This window comes from Phyllostomus discolor, chromosome 5 (assembly GCF_004126475.2).
Source record: "Phyllostomus discolor isolate MPI-MPIP mPhyDis1 chromosome 5, mPhyDis1.pri.v3, whole genome shotgun sequence".
NCBI lineage: Eukaryota > Metazoa > Chordata > Mammalia > Chiroptera > Phyllostomidae > Phyllostomus > Phyllostomus discolor.
In genome coordinates this window covers 123,311,347-123,328,345 of record NC_040907.2, presented here as the reverse complement: position 1 = coordinate 123,328,345, position 16,999 = coordinate 123,311,347, and the positions used below count along the sequence as shown (strand labels likewise).

General features: G+C 38.3%; 1 protein-coding gene and 1 pseudogene across 13 annotated transcripts in view; both read right to left on the bottom strand.

Moving 5' to 3' along the window:
* USP54 (ubiquitin specific peptidase 54) overlaps positions 1-16,999 on the bottom strand; it is a 151,590-nt gene that overhangs the window by 76,803 nt on the left and 57,788 nt on the right. Inside the window, exon 1 of one of the 13 annotated variants that reach the window (XM_036026786.1) lies at positions 12,123-12,216. The exons of 11 other annotated variants lie outside the window; for them this stretch is intronic. The gene's annotated coding sequence lies outside the window, so the exon portion shown is untranslated. Of the gene's footprint in view, positions 1-12,122; positions 12,217-16,999 lie in introns of those variants that run through there. One more of the 13 variants, XM_036026790.1, reaches the window with a different exon arrangement.
* LOC114497111 lies at positions 13,368-16,642 on the bottom strand (annotated as a pseudogene).

The following is a 16,999-nucleotide window of genomic DNA, read 5'->3' as shown; positions in this document are numbered from 1 at the left end:
TAAATAAAGTCTTTTTTTAAAAAGTGAGCATTCCCTAAAGTTTAAATGAGACCTTCTTGCTCTTTTCTACATTACTTACCATGGTGTCCTCATCTCCTTCTCTGTCAAAATGTCGACCATCACTTCTGGTCTAATAAATCAAAATCTTGTGAACCCTAAAACCAAATTACCAACTACTTGAAAACTGGCTCACTTTTGTGACAAGTTCAACATGTCCACCCCCCCAAAATAGTTCCTCCTCTGACTCCTATTATTTATTTATTTATTTTTACTAATGGCATCTCCAAATGCCCAGGTTAGAACTGTAGTTTTTTTATTTCTTCCTGTCTTTCTCCCCCTACCTTGTCCACATCACAAGGGCTTGTCAATTAATTCTCCCTTCAAAATCTTTCATATTGAGACTTCTTTTTTATTTCCACTGCCCTTGACCTAGTTTACACCATAATTACTTCCCATTCAGACTATTACAATAGATAAGTCTTTCTGGCCTTCTGTTTCTTGCCATCCCAATTCATTTATATATAGTTTTTAAAATTAATATTTCTCTTTAACATGTGCCATTATTTATTTGTGTACATTTTACACAAAAAGGCAAGAAGCTTAAATTGTTCCTTAGCAGTGGAACAATATCAATTGGCAGCCAAAACAGGTTTTTGATAAAATCACTTCCACCTTTTTCAGGTCCCAAGCAAGGTAAAAATGTCTACATTTACCACTCTTATTCAACACCATACAGGAAGCCATAACCTGTGCAATGGCAAGAAAAACAAGTTTAAAAAGTATAGATTGGGAAGATGCAGAGGAGTGAATGGAAGCCACACTAACCTCCTCCCAGAACCAATCTGAAATTACAACTAAATTGTAGAGAAATTACCTGAAACAAACAATTAGACAATAGTGAGAGAGCAACTTATAACCTTGGACAGACAGAAGAATCAGCTTCATCACAACCTGACTGGTAAGGAGTGCAGTGGAGACTTGAAAAGCTGGCTGCATGCCCACAGGTGGCAGCGCCAGAGGGATAATTAAGCAGCTAGTTGGATCCCCCAAGAAAGATAGATAGCAAACACTTTTACTAGAAGATTTAAACACCCTGCTGTCAAAAATGGATAGATCTTCCAAACAAAATATCAACAAGGATATTGTAGCACTGAACAATGCCCTAGATCAAAAGGCTTAACTGATATATATATATCCCAAAGAAACAAAATACACATTCTTTTCAAATGCACATGAAACATTTTTAAAGACAGGCTATATGATAGGACACAAAACAAGCCTCAAAAAATTCAAGAAAATTGAAGTCATATCAGGCATTTTCTTGGACTACAAGAGCCTGAAACTATAGACCAACCTCAAGGAAAAAAACTCAAAAACACTCCAATTCGTGGAGATTGAATAGCATGCTATTAAACAACTACTGAGTCAATAACGTGATCAAGGAAGAAATCAAAAAGTTTCTGGAAACAAATGAAAATGAACACACAACAGTCTAAAACTTATGGGACACAGCGAAGGCAGTCTTGATAGGGAAGTTCATAGCAATACAGGGCTACCTAAAAAAATAGAAACACTTCAAATAAACAACCTAACCCTACATCTACAAGAACTGGAGGAACAACAACAAACAAAGCCCAGAGCAAGTAGAAGGAAGGAAATAACCAAGATCAGAGCGAACTTAAACAACATAGAGACTAAAAGAACAATCAAAAGATCAATAAATCCAGGAGCTGGTTCTTTGAGAAGATAAACAAAATAAGTCTTCAGCCAGACTCATCAAGAAAAAAGGAAAGAGAACCCAAATAAACAAAATCAGAAATGAAAGAGGAGGGATTAAAATTGACACCATAGAAATACAAAGGATTGAAAGAAATTACTGCCAACAACTATATGCCAAGAAATTTGAAAACCTGGGTGAAGTGGAAAAAATTCTAGAAAAATATAATCTTCCAAAACTGAATGGCAAAGAAGCAAAGCCTGAACAGACCAGCTTTTGAAATCGAAGCAGTAATCAAAAACTCCCACACACAAAAGCCCTGGACCAGACAGTTCCACAGGAGAATTTTACAATACATTTAAGGAACAGCTAACCCCTATCCTTCGTAGACTAATCAAAAAAAAAATCCAAGAAGAGGTAAGACTCCCAAACTCTTTCTATGAAGCCAGCATCATCCTAACCCCAAAACCAGATAAAGATACAACAAAAACTACAAGCCAATGTTGCTAATGAACATAGATGCTAAAACCCTCAATAAAATATTGGCAAATTGCATCCAGCAATACGTTAAAAAGATCATACACCATGATCAAGTGGGATTCATCATAGGAATGCAAGGATGGTATAATATTCACAAATCAATAGATGTAATACACTACATAAACAAAATTAAAGAAAAAAATCACATGATTGTAGCAATTAATGCTGAAAAAGCATTTGATAAAGTATGGCACTCATTTTATAATAAAAAACATTCAGCAAAATGGGAGAAGAGGGAGCATACTTCAACATAATAAAAGCCATAAACATGAAACCTACAGCCAACATCATACTCAATGGGCAAAAACTAAAAGCTTTTCCCCTAAGATCAGGAACAAGACAAGAGCATCTGCTTTTACCATAGAGACAAGCAATCTAGTAGCTGCAGAGTTCAAAACACTGGTTATAAGGATACCAAATGAAGTTGGGGGAAGAGCAGTTCTCTCAGAGAAAACTTCAACAGTATAAAAAATGGCATGGAAATCACAAAAAAGAAACCATCAGAAATGAAGGATGCACTAACTGAAATGAATACAGGGAATCAACAGTAAAGTGGATGAAGCTGAGATTCACATCAGAGATTTGGAATATAAGGAAGCAAAAAACACACAATCAAAACAAAAAGAGGAAAAAAATCAGGAAAATGAGGATAGTGTAAGGAGCCTCTGGGACAATTTCAAGCATACCAACATTTGCATCATGGATGTGCTGGAAGAAGAAAGAGAGTAAAGAAATGGAAACCTACTTGAAAAAATGAAAGAACACTTCCTTAACCTGGTGAAGGAAATAGACATACCAGTCCAGGAAGCACAGAGAGTCCCAAGCAAGATGAACCCAAAGAGGTCCACAACAAGACACATCATACTTAAAATGCCAAAAGTTAAAGACAAAGAATCTTAAAAGCAGCAAGAGAAAAGCAGTTAGTTACCTGCAAGGGAGCTCCCATAAGACTGTCAGCTGATTTCTCAAAAGAAACTTTGCAGGCTAGAAGGGAAAGGCAAGAAATGTTCACAGTGATGAAAAGCAAGGACCTACAACCAAGATTCTCTGTCAAGTAAAGCTATCATTTAGACTCCAAGGACAGCTAAAGAACTTTTTAGACAAGAGAAATCTAAGTTCATCATCACTAAACCAGTATTACATGAAATGTTAAATGCTCTTAAGATGAAAAATATTAACAATAAAATGTCAATAAGTACTTATCTAGCAATAATTGAATCTAAAAAACAAAATAAACAAATTAGCAGAAATTAAACAGAATCATAGATATAGGGAATGTATTGATGGTGGCCAGATGGGCAAAAAAGGTGATGGGGTTAAGAAGGACAAATTGGTTGTTACAGAATAGTCATGGGGATGTAAAGGACAGCACAGGGAATGCAGTAGTCAAACAATATCTATGCATGACCCCTGGACATGGACAATGGTGTGGGGACTGCTTGAATGAGTGGGGAAGGTCTGGGTGATGTGGGCCAAGGGGGACAACTGTAATAGCATTATGCATAAAATATAATTTTTAAAATGTAAACAAAACAAAAGGCTGGAGTAGCAATATTTATACCAGACATAACAGACTTTAAAACAAAGCCTATAATAAGACATAGAAAGACCCAGAAATTCCACTTCTGGATATTTATCCAAAGATACACAATATATTAAATCAAAAAGATATATACATTCTTATATTCACTGCAGCATTATTTACAATAGCCAAGATATGGAAACCTCCTAAGTGTTCATCAATAGATGAATGGATAAAGAAGTGGTTCATATATACAATGAGATATGACTCAGCTACAAGAAAATGAAATCTTGCCTCTGCAACAACATGGATGAACCTAGAAGGTATTGTGCTGAATAAAATAAGTCACACAGAGAAAGACAAATGCCAGATGATTTCATTTATATGTGGAATCTAAAAAACAAAATAAATGAACAAGCAGCACAGAAACTGACTCATAGATACAGAGAACATTTTGATGATTGCCAGATGGGAAAGAGATTGAGGGGACAGGTGAGAAGGTGAAGGAATTTAGAAGTACAAATTGGTAGTTACAGAACAGTCATGTGGATGTAAGGTACAGCATAGGGAATATAGTGAATAATACTGTAGTATCTATACATGGTGTCAGATGGGTACTAGATTTATAAGGGTGATCACTTCATAAATTATATAAATGTCTAATCATGAAGTTGTACATCTGAAACTAATATAATATTGTAGGTCAACTGTAATTTAAAAATTAAAAACAATTTTTTAAATGGAGGTCCCTGAATTATATAAGCTTCAGGACCCAGAGAATCTGAATCATAGTAACAAAGCTGGGCTTTTATAGTGTTTATTACTTGAGAAAACACATAATTCAAAAAGCTACTTTAAATTCAGTAATACTAATAAATTTGTATTTTATTAAAGCAGTATCGAATATGTTATTCATTGTATAAACTTTATTAGCACTAAATAGATACAAATTATACCATTTGGAGCACATTTGAATTTTGAAATTTTGAGCCCACTGAAATAATTCTAACAAGGATTCACAGTTGAGAGCTAAAAATGACAGGGCTAAATTTAAAAGATCATAGCTCATGACTGCCAGCATTAGAGGTACAGCTCTAGAAGCTGATGACCTTTAAAAAATTTTTTTATTTCTCTGTATTAATGAAAAACAATGATTACTTCACAAGTATATATAGTACGACATAATGTACTGCCATTTTTCTCAGGCGAAAGTAATAAACCAGGCTACAGCAGCAGACACCCTAGTTATCCCCTACTGAATTCTTCACCAACAAAGGCAACATCTTGTAGCCTCCACTTCTGAAAAAACCCAAAGTAGTCAGTCATTCAAATGTTGGCTGAAATGAAATTGTCTTATGCATAAAGAGAGCTGAGTCCTGAAAGGGCACTGGACCAGGAAGAGCCTGTCACCCTCATAGAAAGTGGGGTCAATGAGGTTCAGTGATCTACAGGTTACTAGCATTAGATACTTCATTATGAATTTGGACATGAATGTGACTGAGACCAATGAAGGCTAGAAAGGATTTGTTCCTGCAGATCCTTGAGGGCCTTTGATAAAACCAGGTAAAATGAAGTCTCTTAAGGGATTTCATTTCATAATAATTAAACTTCAATGAGGTCCATATGCAGAGAACTCCATGACATTTATACAAATTATTGTATCAAAGTATCTCCAAGATATTAACTATAAAGGAAAAGAGAGTAACTTCACTGTGGAGAAACCCAGCAGAAACCTACCGTAACCAAGTGATCAAGGTCAATATCACCAACAATAATAAAATCGACATCATAAATCCCATGGTAATAATAATGCACTAAGGACACAACATTATTTCTGTTGTATTCTTGCATAAACTGTATAATCTCAGTCCAATCAGGAGTAAACATCAGACAAATCCAAACTGAGGGACATTTGACAAAATAACTGATCAGTATTCTCCAAAAATGTCTAAAAGATTACAAAAGACAAAATCTAAGGAACTTTTATAGAATGCAGGAGACTAAGGAAGAAAACACCTAAAATATCATACAATGTGAGATCCTAGATAAGATCCTTGATAGAAACAAAGAAAGAACAATGGTGAACAAACTTGTGAAGTTTAAAAACCGTATTTAGTTGGTAGTGTTACACCAGTGTTAATTTCCTGGCTCTGATCATTGCACTATAGTTGTATAAAATAACATTAAAGGAAGCTGAGTGTGGAATATATAAAAACTCTCTGTACTATTTTTACAACTTTTCTATAAATCCATAATTAGTTCAAAATTAAAAACTTTTCAAACTGTGTAAACAATTCATTGAAAGAGATGGAAACTTGCGCCCAATGAGGGATAGAGGAATTTGGGAAATTAGTATCTATCTGTATAAAGGTATGTAGACTAAGAGAGATTTGTAGGAAAAGAGGTGACATTGACAGTTTGTGGTCTTACTAAACTAGAGTTCAATGAAGGCTTCACGTGAAATCTCTGGGTTAACTAGGTTTAACATCACAGAATAGCAATTAATGGATTGTTTTATTAGTTCAGTAACCTGTTTCTCAGAATGAACTGTTAGAAAAGTTTTTAAATGTATAAGAGCAAGAATAAGTAAATGTAAAAAAAAAACCCAGGAATATCATTAGGGTAATGGAATTACAGATTTTATCTATAATTCATAGATAAATTATCTATAATTTACAATTTCCTTACTGAAAGTAAAACTAAAATAGGGGGTTAAACTCATTTTCCCTAAAAATAGAATGAAAGGACTCTGGACCAGAGGTAACCAATCAGTGAGACACCTAATATCCTAACAATATGAAAGTTGTTTAACAGTTAACTATTTCCTATTTAGAAACAGGGGGCCAGATATGGATTTCCATGTTCTTTCATTCAATTCTGATTGCTGCTGCTGCCAAGTTTCAGATCCTCACCTCCTTTAGCTACATGGCAGGCCTCCAATTCTACATCTGACTACCAGAGGACTCCTTTACTATATACTACGTTACTCACCTTTTCAAAAATCTTGAGTGGCTCCCAGAGGGGGTGTTCTTTTGTCTAGAGAAAAACAGTACCTTTTCTCACTCACAATGGGTGATATTAATGGATGGATTTTTTACAAGTTTCTTTTCCTAATATTTTCTTATCCACTCATTCTACTGCTAACACAGCAAAAACATGAATAGCAAATTTAAAGAAAAAATAACAAAAGCGGTCAATCAGACCTATTTTGACAGCTTTTTAAAATTGATTCATGTTCTTTTTTTAAAGATTTTATTTATTTATTTTTAGAGAGGGAAGGGAGGGAGACAGAGACAGAGAGAAACATCAATGTGTGGTTGCTGGGGGTCATGGCCTGCAACCCAGGCATGTACCCTGACTGGGAATCAAACCTGCAACACTTTGGTTTGCAGCACGAGCTCAAACCAGGCAGAGCTCTGATTCATGTTCTTGATTATGAATTTTTTACATTCACCAGGATATGAATATTTTTATATTTATTATTAATTTTCAAGAGGGGGAGAAGAGAGGAAGGAGGAAAAAGAGAGAAAGAGAGAGAGACATTGATTTGTTGTTCCACTTATTTTTGCATTCATTGGTTGATTGTTGCATGTGCTGTGACCAGGGATTGAACCTGCCACCTTGGCATATTGGGATGATGTTCTAACCAACACAACTACCTGGCCGGGGCACATATTTTCAATATTCACATATTCCACCAGTAGTATTACTAATGTGTAAGACTGAATTAAATATATTTAGCACCTGCACAAATCTGAGAATCATTATACATTACCTCCATTTGCAGCTACATCTTCTACTCACTCATTGATTGATCAGCCATTTCACCTAGTACCAGGTATGTGCCCCTCACTCATCCTCCACTCCAGGTAAACTTGACTCTTTTTTGTATAATGAATATGCTCTGTACTCTTTTTCTTCAGTGCCTTGGCCGTAATGATGCCTCCACCTGGAGAGCCTTTCCTCTGCTTTTCTTCTTAAAAATAGTAACTATCATACAAGGAACAGCTACATCCAAAGCATTCTCAGATTCCCTCCCTCTCTCTCCTTTCCATTTTCTTCATTTATTTCATCTTCTTCTGTGCTCTCAGAGCATGTTGTTAGATTCCAGCATTCCCACCCTCCCCCATGTTACAGTTATTTGTATATATGGACTACATTATATATTGCTTATGGGCATCTTTTTATTCTAAGCAGAGGTTGAATATAATAGATATTGAGTCATTAAAAGTTTAATTAAAAGAGAAAACTTCCTGTTTGATGGGTAGGTATTTAGAACATCCAATTCTAACTCTCCTTAAATAAAAGATCCCCCAAAATGTACATATTCAGTTTGAGATACTATAGACAAATTTTTCTAATGGACACTATATCAACTGAACCAATATTTGCCCTGATTCAAGCTTGAAAATAAAGAGAGATAAGCATCTATAACCATAAAAAAAACCCTAAGTGATTCATCAAATCATGGGCTGGTTACCTCGGTCTCCCCAGTGAACACAGTTACTCACTCAGCTTCCTGAGGGTTGGTCTTTGGAGCTTCAAATTATTACATTATGTACAACAAGAACTGTATGCTGATAAAGGACAGAATGCTTTATTTTCCTTTTATAAGAACTTAGAAAAATGTCATTTACAACAAATTTTCCAAAACCCATTAGGGAAAAAAGAAAGCCAGAAGATATGTTTTACTTTGTTACAACTGGTAACCTTTAAGAAGTAAGAAATGAACATTGGAGGCTACTTAGCCCCTCCTTATCAAGATCTAGAGCTGTACAGATATTTTACTGACTACTAAGGGAGGCAGCATGACAGTAGAAAGAACAAAGTGATTAAAATTTCAGCCCCTGCAGGGCCAACCATATTGCATAACCTCAGAAAATACCATGCTCATAGAGGAGATCCAAGGTGCACCAGTCCCAAAAAACATAACATGAACTATACAATTTAGGGACCCAGAGTTAACAAAGTATTGTACATCAGGTCTGGACTGCATTACTAATGACTGTGTCATCATAGCCAAGTTACTGAATCATTTACTGAAGTCTCTCAGGTACTACATCAGTAAAATGGGATTAATAAGTAAGATCTATCTCATAGGATTAGTATGTGAGTTAATGAAATAATGTATAATATATGTGTAATTAGCCCAGTACCTAGTACTTAGTGGATACTTGTTTTGATGATGATGATGATAATGATGATGATGGAGATGAAGATGAATCTACATTCCAATCCTGCCCCATCACTTTCAAGTCATTTACTATCTATAATAAATGTAATTTGTTGAGAGTATTCAACAAATTATACACGCAAAATACTTAGGGCCAGGTACAAAATAGGAGCTACATAAAGAATAGATATGATTACAACTGACCACCCCCTACATCCATCCTCTCTCCCTCCTTCTCTCTTTTTCTTATAAAACACATCCAGACACTTACAGTAAAAATTCCATAAGATTAAACTATAATTGATAGCACAAACCCAAAGCAATAACAAAATGAAGAAAAATGTATTGTAAAAATAATGCAGTCTCAATTCAATTCACCTAGAGTATTATGATAGCTTTTAAAGTGTTCTTCCCCTTGTAATCCTAGGCATAAAATATTACCAAAAGCACCCTGACTGGTGTGGCTCAATGGGCTGGGTGTCATCCTGTAGAGCAAAAGGTCACTGGTTCAATTCCTGGGCAGGGCACACCCATCCAGGTCCCCAGATAGGGGTGTGCCAGAAGCAACTGACTGATATTTCTCTTCCTCTCTATCTCCCTCCCTCCCTCTCTTTCTAAAAATAAATAAAATCTTTTTTTAAATACTACCAAAAGCAAACTTTAATCAATCACTATTTAGCTCAGAAAAGTTTAGTAACATACTATCAAAACTCTTTGGCCTTAAATGGCCTTTCGCAGTCTTAACCCATACACATTTTCAACTTCATCTACCACTATTCCCCTTAAAACACCAAAAAATTTTGTTTGTCTGTATCACCTTATTCTCCATCCCCATCCTCCCAGTTCTACATACTACTAGGAAGGTTTTCCACTCAGCAAGTCTGTCTGAAGAGGACATTCTGCTGGCAACTCACAGTAACAGATACTAATGATAGTCATACTCTATCAGGAAGGAGCAGTCATTTATATTCGTTTCCCAAAGAATTGTCTAAATATCACTTGCCACCAGTTGGGACTTAATCTCTCCCTCCCAGGAACTTTATTAATAAGTACTTTATTAGAATACAATATAGAAAGTTACACTGCTTTACACCCAACAGATGCTCAATACTTGTTAAATAAAAGAATAAATGAAGAACAAAGTTTTGTGAAATACATGTTTTGGTTTAGAGATAACTTAATTGTAAACATGATCAGGACTATCTCTCTCTCTTCCCTGAATCTACTGCCTGAATCATGTCATACCTAATTCATATCTTTCCAAAAGGTCTATGGAAGAAAGATACTCTACTTGATGACAAGTAGGACAAACATGTTTTTTCTCAGATTGCTGATACCACCAAATCAGTTAACAGCTGTGGTTAAAGGAAAGAGAATCAATAGCAATTATATTAGGCTCCAGGTTAGCAAAATGGTAACTATGAGCTCTATAAAGTTGCCCTGTATTACCCTCTGGTCCAATAATTTAGAACCAGATATTTTTTTCCTTAATTTTTAAACCACTAGGGTTCTTTTACATTCAAATGCTTGATTACAACTATGCACTATTTATTAATCATCATAAACATACCATTACCCAAATTATTGTATCACAAACAATAACGAAAGCATGACAGCTCTATCAACAAGAGGAAAATATGAAGGGAAGCCACTGACTGCACTGGCTTGACTCATTTCTGCTGGCAAAACACTGGTACTGAATGGCACAAGCAACTCCAGTGTGACAGACCAAGCACATGACTTGGGAAGGTGCAGAGGGTGCCAGGAAAAAAGGGCATCTGTTTAAAAAAAAAATCCCTCCTCTGTAGGGGAAGGAGGTGAGAGAGTGGGCAGGGATATACTGAAATATACTCAAAAATCCTTCACAATATTCAAGCAAAAACATACCAGACTCCAGTTTTGAGCCAATTCAAGTCCTAGCTTTACCACTTAAAACTGAGAGACCTTCAGCAAGTTACTCGGCCTCTGCAGCTTTTTCGACTATAAAATTCTAATAATAGCAGCCACCGCTTAGTGAATACCAACTCAGTACTAGGCACTGGACACACAGAATATACTTTCATTCTCACAATTACTCTATCAAGCGGGAATTATTTTCCTCATTTTGCAGAAAAGAACATCCCATGTCCTTTCTACCTGTGCATGACTATTTTCCAGAGGGAAGTAATACTACTTACCTGGCAGGGTTATAGTGGGAATTAGAAGCAAAGCACTAAACATCAGAACTAGTACCTGTCACATAGTAGGAGCTCAGAAACCACTCTTGCACAAGTGACTCAACTGAACAGTTAATAAAATCCCACAAACAAGTTTTCCCTCACAACGTCTACCATGAAAATAGCTTTTAATTAGCAGTGCTTCTGGAGAACCCAAGGATCCAACTTATAACTCCTTGAAATACCAAAGGATAGCCCATTCTGTGTCCAAAATAATAACAGACACACACACATACACTGTTTCTGTTTTAGCTGAGGATCAAAACATATGATCCAAGAAAACAGAATGATTTGAAAGTGTCATTTGACTCAACCTGAACATCAAATATGAAATATCTTACTTTCAAAGAATTATAGGTCTCACACCTCAGGGGAGCAGGTGCTAATGAACAAGTTTAACTTCCCAAAAATAATTCCAGAAACATCTGTTATCGTGAAGTAATCACAAAACCATTTCCCAGACTTGACAACATATTGCCAAAAGTCTTAGCAAATTTTGCCAACAACATTCTGCTTTGAGGGTAAAAAAAAAATCATTTTGACTCTGGAAGTAAATACTACTTTCCACCTTGGCCACAAAATAAGATCTCTTCTTCATTATTACTTTTATCATTATGTTAATACTGAAAATAAGTATTAAAAAATCACAAATAACCTTCTATTTGAAGGCAATTTAAAATACTAAACTCCACAATCCTTGCCTTTAAATCTAACAAGCCCAAGAAAATCTATGATAATTACTTTTTAAACCAATAATAAAAATCAAATTACCAAAGCCTTATTAATTGAAATAGAAAAAGAAAGAGCAGAAACAAGTCAGTATAAAAGAAGCCTCTCGAAAGACAGTCCTAAAAGCTCAGAGCTTGAAATGTTGCTGTTGAAAGCAATACTTCACAAAGACTGACCAACTCCCCACATTCTTCGTCTACCCCATTTTTACCACAAGATACTTACCCAAAAGCACTCAACCTCCAGCAAAAAGCCTCCAGCAATTACAAGGGCATTGTAGGGCTGGGAGACAGGAATGGGGAGGGACAAGGGAAAAGCTAGAGTTGTGGGGAGGGAAGGGTACAAAGGGAGGAGACAACTGCAGCTAGCAACAATGGGAAACTGTAAATCTAAACCACAAAGGTTTCCCACAGAACAGGATGAAGTGGAATGAACAATTCTTTTTACCACCTACCAGGAACTCAGCACTGACAAATCATGATAAAACTAAAATGTGGAGCGCCAATTAAATGCAAACAAAGTAAACTTAAGACACTAACCAAAAGTAACTTGAAAGGATAGATCACAAACTTCATAGAAACTTAACAAAAACAATTAGGAGGCTGTTTCCTCCAGGGGCATTCCTGATGACAAAGATCAGCAGTGTAACAATAAGGTTTGCAGGGTGGCAGCTGCTTCCAAAAGGAGGGCCAGCAGTAAAAACAGTCCTTTGCACTACAGTCAAAAGGACCACTAAAACACTTTGGCGAATAATTAAAGCAAGGTCATTATTTGAATCCTTCATTCAGAATTCCAGGACTGTCAAGACTTAAATCATTTTAACAGGCAAAATTCCTCCAACTCTCTTACACAATACACACTCTTAAAGAAAAATATTGTGAAAACTGAGTTGTTGGGTTCTCAAATCAATTTTAAAATGCACAGGATCTCAAATGTTCTCAAGCCCAAAAGTGAAGACAGTGAAAGATCTCCACCCCTCTCTCAGGGAAGAGGTCAAATTATATCACCAACAACAAACAGCAAGCAGGATCCTGCCCCCCAAACCTGTGATCAGTCAGCCCAGAACTCACATTTACAGGCAGGGCACAAAGGCCCCAGGGGAACAACATATACCCTTCTATGTATTATTTGCAGATACGTGTATAAAACAGCTTTATTGAGATGAATTGTTTATAAGCACAATAATGAAGAAAAGCTCATCAGCAGATTCCTTGCCAAATATGAAGGTCTGTTGTATTTCTACAGGTTGAGAAAAAAATTTCAGTTGATTTTTTAAAATATTTAAGATTTATTTGTAATATTAAACAGAGGTAGGCACTGTCCAAAACTATTTAAGCTCTTACATTTTAACAATATACTATATAAAGTATTCCTTTGGCAACAAGAAAGTACCAAAAAATTTTTTTAAAGAAAAAATATATTATTCCTTTTCTCTTACTAACATTAGCACTCTTTTTTTGGAAGGCGTGTAGGGAGCACTTGTCTCCTTTATTGAACATCTGTAGGGGAACCTTGGCACTGACCAGGAGGCAGGAAGAAGAGCAAACAGCGGCAGGTGGAGGGAGGGGGACCAGGCAAGGGGATTGCAGGAGAATGCCCCTCTCATTTCCAGTTCTTGAAGAATTGCTTTACGATGGGACTCCCATGGTTCTAGGAAAGAATCTCTACAAGTGTTTGGGGCCAATGGCATGTAGGAAATAAGTCCTCAGCCACTTGGAGGACTGCCTGCCACTACTCCTAATTACCTTTACGCCCCTTCCTGATATACATCTTGCCACAGAGCCCATTGTCCAGCACAAAGCAGTCATCAGGTTATCAGCAACTTAAGGGCAAAAGGGCTAGAGCCCAGCACCTGAGTCAGGTTCATCTGTCCAGTGGCATCAGAGACCTTATACAGAGCCACAGCCTGAGCACTAGTCTGATCATCTGTGAGGTCTTCCTCAGCGTTGCCCATCTTCAGAGTAGGGGCCCAGGACCTGGATCATCTCAGCAGGCTCCTCCCCATCTCAGCAGGCTCCTCCCCTCCTCTCCGAGGCCTGCTGCTCACTATCCTGGATGGCAAGGCCAGGACCCGTGCCTTGTTGTGTTCCAGGATATTAGACTTTCCGCCACACCAGACAAAGATGTTCTCGCCCAGGTCCAGGATGAAGCAGTCTCCATTACTGAAGCTGTCCCAGCTCAGCGCCTGTTCAGTGGCGCATATGTTCTTCCCCTTCACCTGGTGGAGTTTCCTGATGGCATCTGGGGTGGCCCCTTGGGAAATTTTGTGAAATGCTGACTGCACTCCACCTTCCTGGTCCATGAGGCCCCTCAAGAAGTAGCTCAGGAAGAGGCTGGACTCAATGACCTACACCTCTTGGTGCTGCACAGGCTGCTCCCCAGCAGGGTGTTGAAGGGCACAGGCAGCACAATGAAGGGCCCCTGCTCATCCAGGGATGGCTGCTAACCTATCCATAGGTGCAGGTGGGAGAGCTCTTCCTGGCCATCGTGCAGCACTAGCTAGGAGCCCCTCAGAAGAAAACGCCCTGTTTCTCACAGGCCACCAGGAATGAGCTTTAGCTTCCCCACTTGCCACATGTGTAGGCAGGGGCCAAGAATGGAGAATAGCTCTGGGGAATCAATGCGTACAATGCTGTTTCTGGATCTTCGCAAAGCTCTTCTTCCTCCTAGCCTCTAACATTAGCATTCTTAACTAAGGTCTAGTGCTGGGTGGGGATGATATAAGTGCAAAACACAAGATCTCTACTGACAGTGCTAAATGCAAAGAAAGAATGTGCAAATATCAAGGTCAAGCTCTCCACATCATTAAGAGATAGATGGTTATATATTTATTGTGGAACTAATCAAAGAACTAAACATAAGAAAGGTTACATGAAATCCAATGGCAGCAAGATTAGATTAAAGAGGTGGGAGATAGCAAAGTGGGGAAATCTCTAAAATGGAAAGATACATGCCTGTTTTCCATTGGTGGGTACAGGATAGTTAACATTTAACATGTACAGTAAATAGGGTTGGTATGGGGCAACAAAGATACAATGAGGAGTCCTGGTGCGGGCGGTTAAGTAGTAGGTAGGAGGCATCAGCAGAGTAGAAACCATAGGCCAGGTGCAAGAGGTTTAGGAGGGTGGAGAGCACTGGTGCCTATCAACACACAAAACTAATAGCCCTACACAACACTCCATACATATTAAACCCCTGGAGATGACATCTAGGCCTCAGCTGTTTTTTCCACTCCAGACCCAGAAAAGAAGCAAAGTCAGATGGAGCAACACCATGGCTGACATCAGAACCAGCTGCATTGGTTGACCAATCAGTGGAAACCATAACCTTGAGGGGACACACCGGGAAAAAAAGATGAATATTCCATTGAGATCCTTCCCTGAGACCTCCAGATAAAAGCCCTTAAGACAGGGAATACCCCTAACTGTTCACATGCTCTCATTCTCATTCTCTGCATTCTCTCGCCCTCTCTCTCTCCACCCCCAAGTGCCAAGGGCCCTTCTTTTGCCTCTGTAATTCATTCCCTAAGCCCATTTCTTCTAAAGCTCACTACTTCTACCTCTGTGGCTCTCTAAATAAACTTATAGTGTGAAGTCTTGCCTTGGAATTTTTCTTAAACAGAACTCAAGTACCAAAGTTGCTGAACCAAGGTCTAACACCTGGTGCTGTTCTGCTGACAACAGTTTGACTCAGACAGGTCTGGAAAAGGTATTAATTACATACTCAGGGTATGTTAGCTTGGATGCACAAAACCAATGTACAGCATTCATTTAAGGTAAAGATTAGCCTTTTCTAAGGAACTGGACTTGACTATCCATCATGACCTGCCCTGTTAGGAATTTACAATCATATCCTGTATGATTACTATTAGTCACTGAGCTTGTCAGGCCTGCCATGTAGTCCTTTTTCATTCACACATCAATGCCTGGAAATACATAAAAATCCTACATATAACCCTATGGAGAACTTACAGAAGAATGGTCAGGTGTCCACAACCACCTAAATCTATTATCTAGACCCTGGAGAGCTTGGCAGATCACCATCTCAGACAATCCAGAGGCTAAGAACATAGGACTTATTCTTAAGAATGTATTTTTCACTATAAGAACTCTCAACTTCCTTTCTTCTTCAGAACATTGAAGAGGTAGTTACCTGGTAGTGTTTATTTGCAATTCCTAAGACCCTTGAATAAAACTTTGTGATTTTTTCATTTTAGAAAGCTTCCTGATTCAGTTGTGCTTGGTATAAAGATGACCATATTTAGCCTGACTGGTGTGGCTCAGTGGGTTGCCCATCCTCCCAAAAACAGAACTGTTGCTAGTTCGATTCCCGTCAGGACGCATGCCTCAGTTTGCAAGCAGGCCCTGGTTGGAAGTATGCAAGAGGTAACTGATCCATGTTCTCGCCCTCTCTTTCTCTCTCCTTACCTCTCTCCCTAAAATAAATAAATAGGACTTCCGGCCCAAGATGAGGGCATAGGTGGACACACTGTGCCTCTTCACACAACCAAAATTAAGGACAACAAAAATTTAGAAACAAAAAAACAACCAGAACAGACAGAAAACTAAACTGTACAGAAGTCCTGAAAACCATTCGTCCGGACCAGTAAGAGGGGCACAGTTGGTGGCCAGTGGAGAGGGGTTGCAGCAGGAAAAAAAATGGTGGCTGGCAGACCCAGGCACGCAGGGTTCAGGCAACGGCTGGCAGACCAGGTGCGGGTGCGAGGAGGCAATGAGCAGACCCATAGGTGCGCAAGGCAGCTGGCTATAGCAGATAAACCAGTTGGAAAACAGGCAGCGAGGACAGAGGAGCAACCCAGGGCCCCAGCGCCAGGAATAAGACTAAAAGCACTGATTGAAAAACACTTGTGGAGGTTGAGGTGCCGGGAGAGACTCCCAGCCTCATAGGGAGAGTTCATTGGAGAGACCCACAGGGTCCTAGAACGTACACAGCCCACCCAAATGGGAATCAGCACCAGAAGGGCCCAATTTGCTTGTGGGATGTGGCAAAGGAGACTGAAATCTGACAGAGAGAAGAGCAAGCGCCATGTTCCCTCTCTGACCCCGCACCCACATACAGCGTCACAACCCAGCTACTGGGTT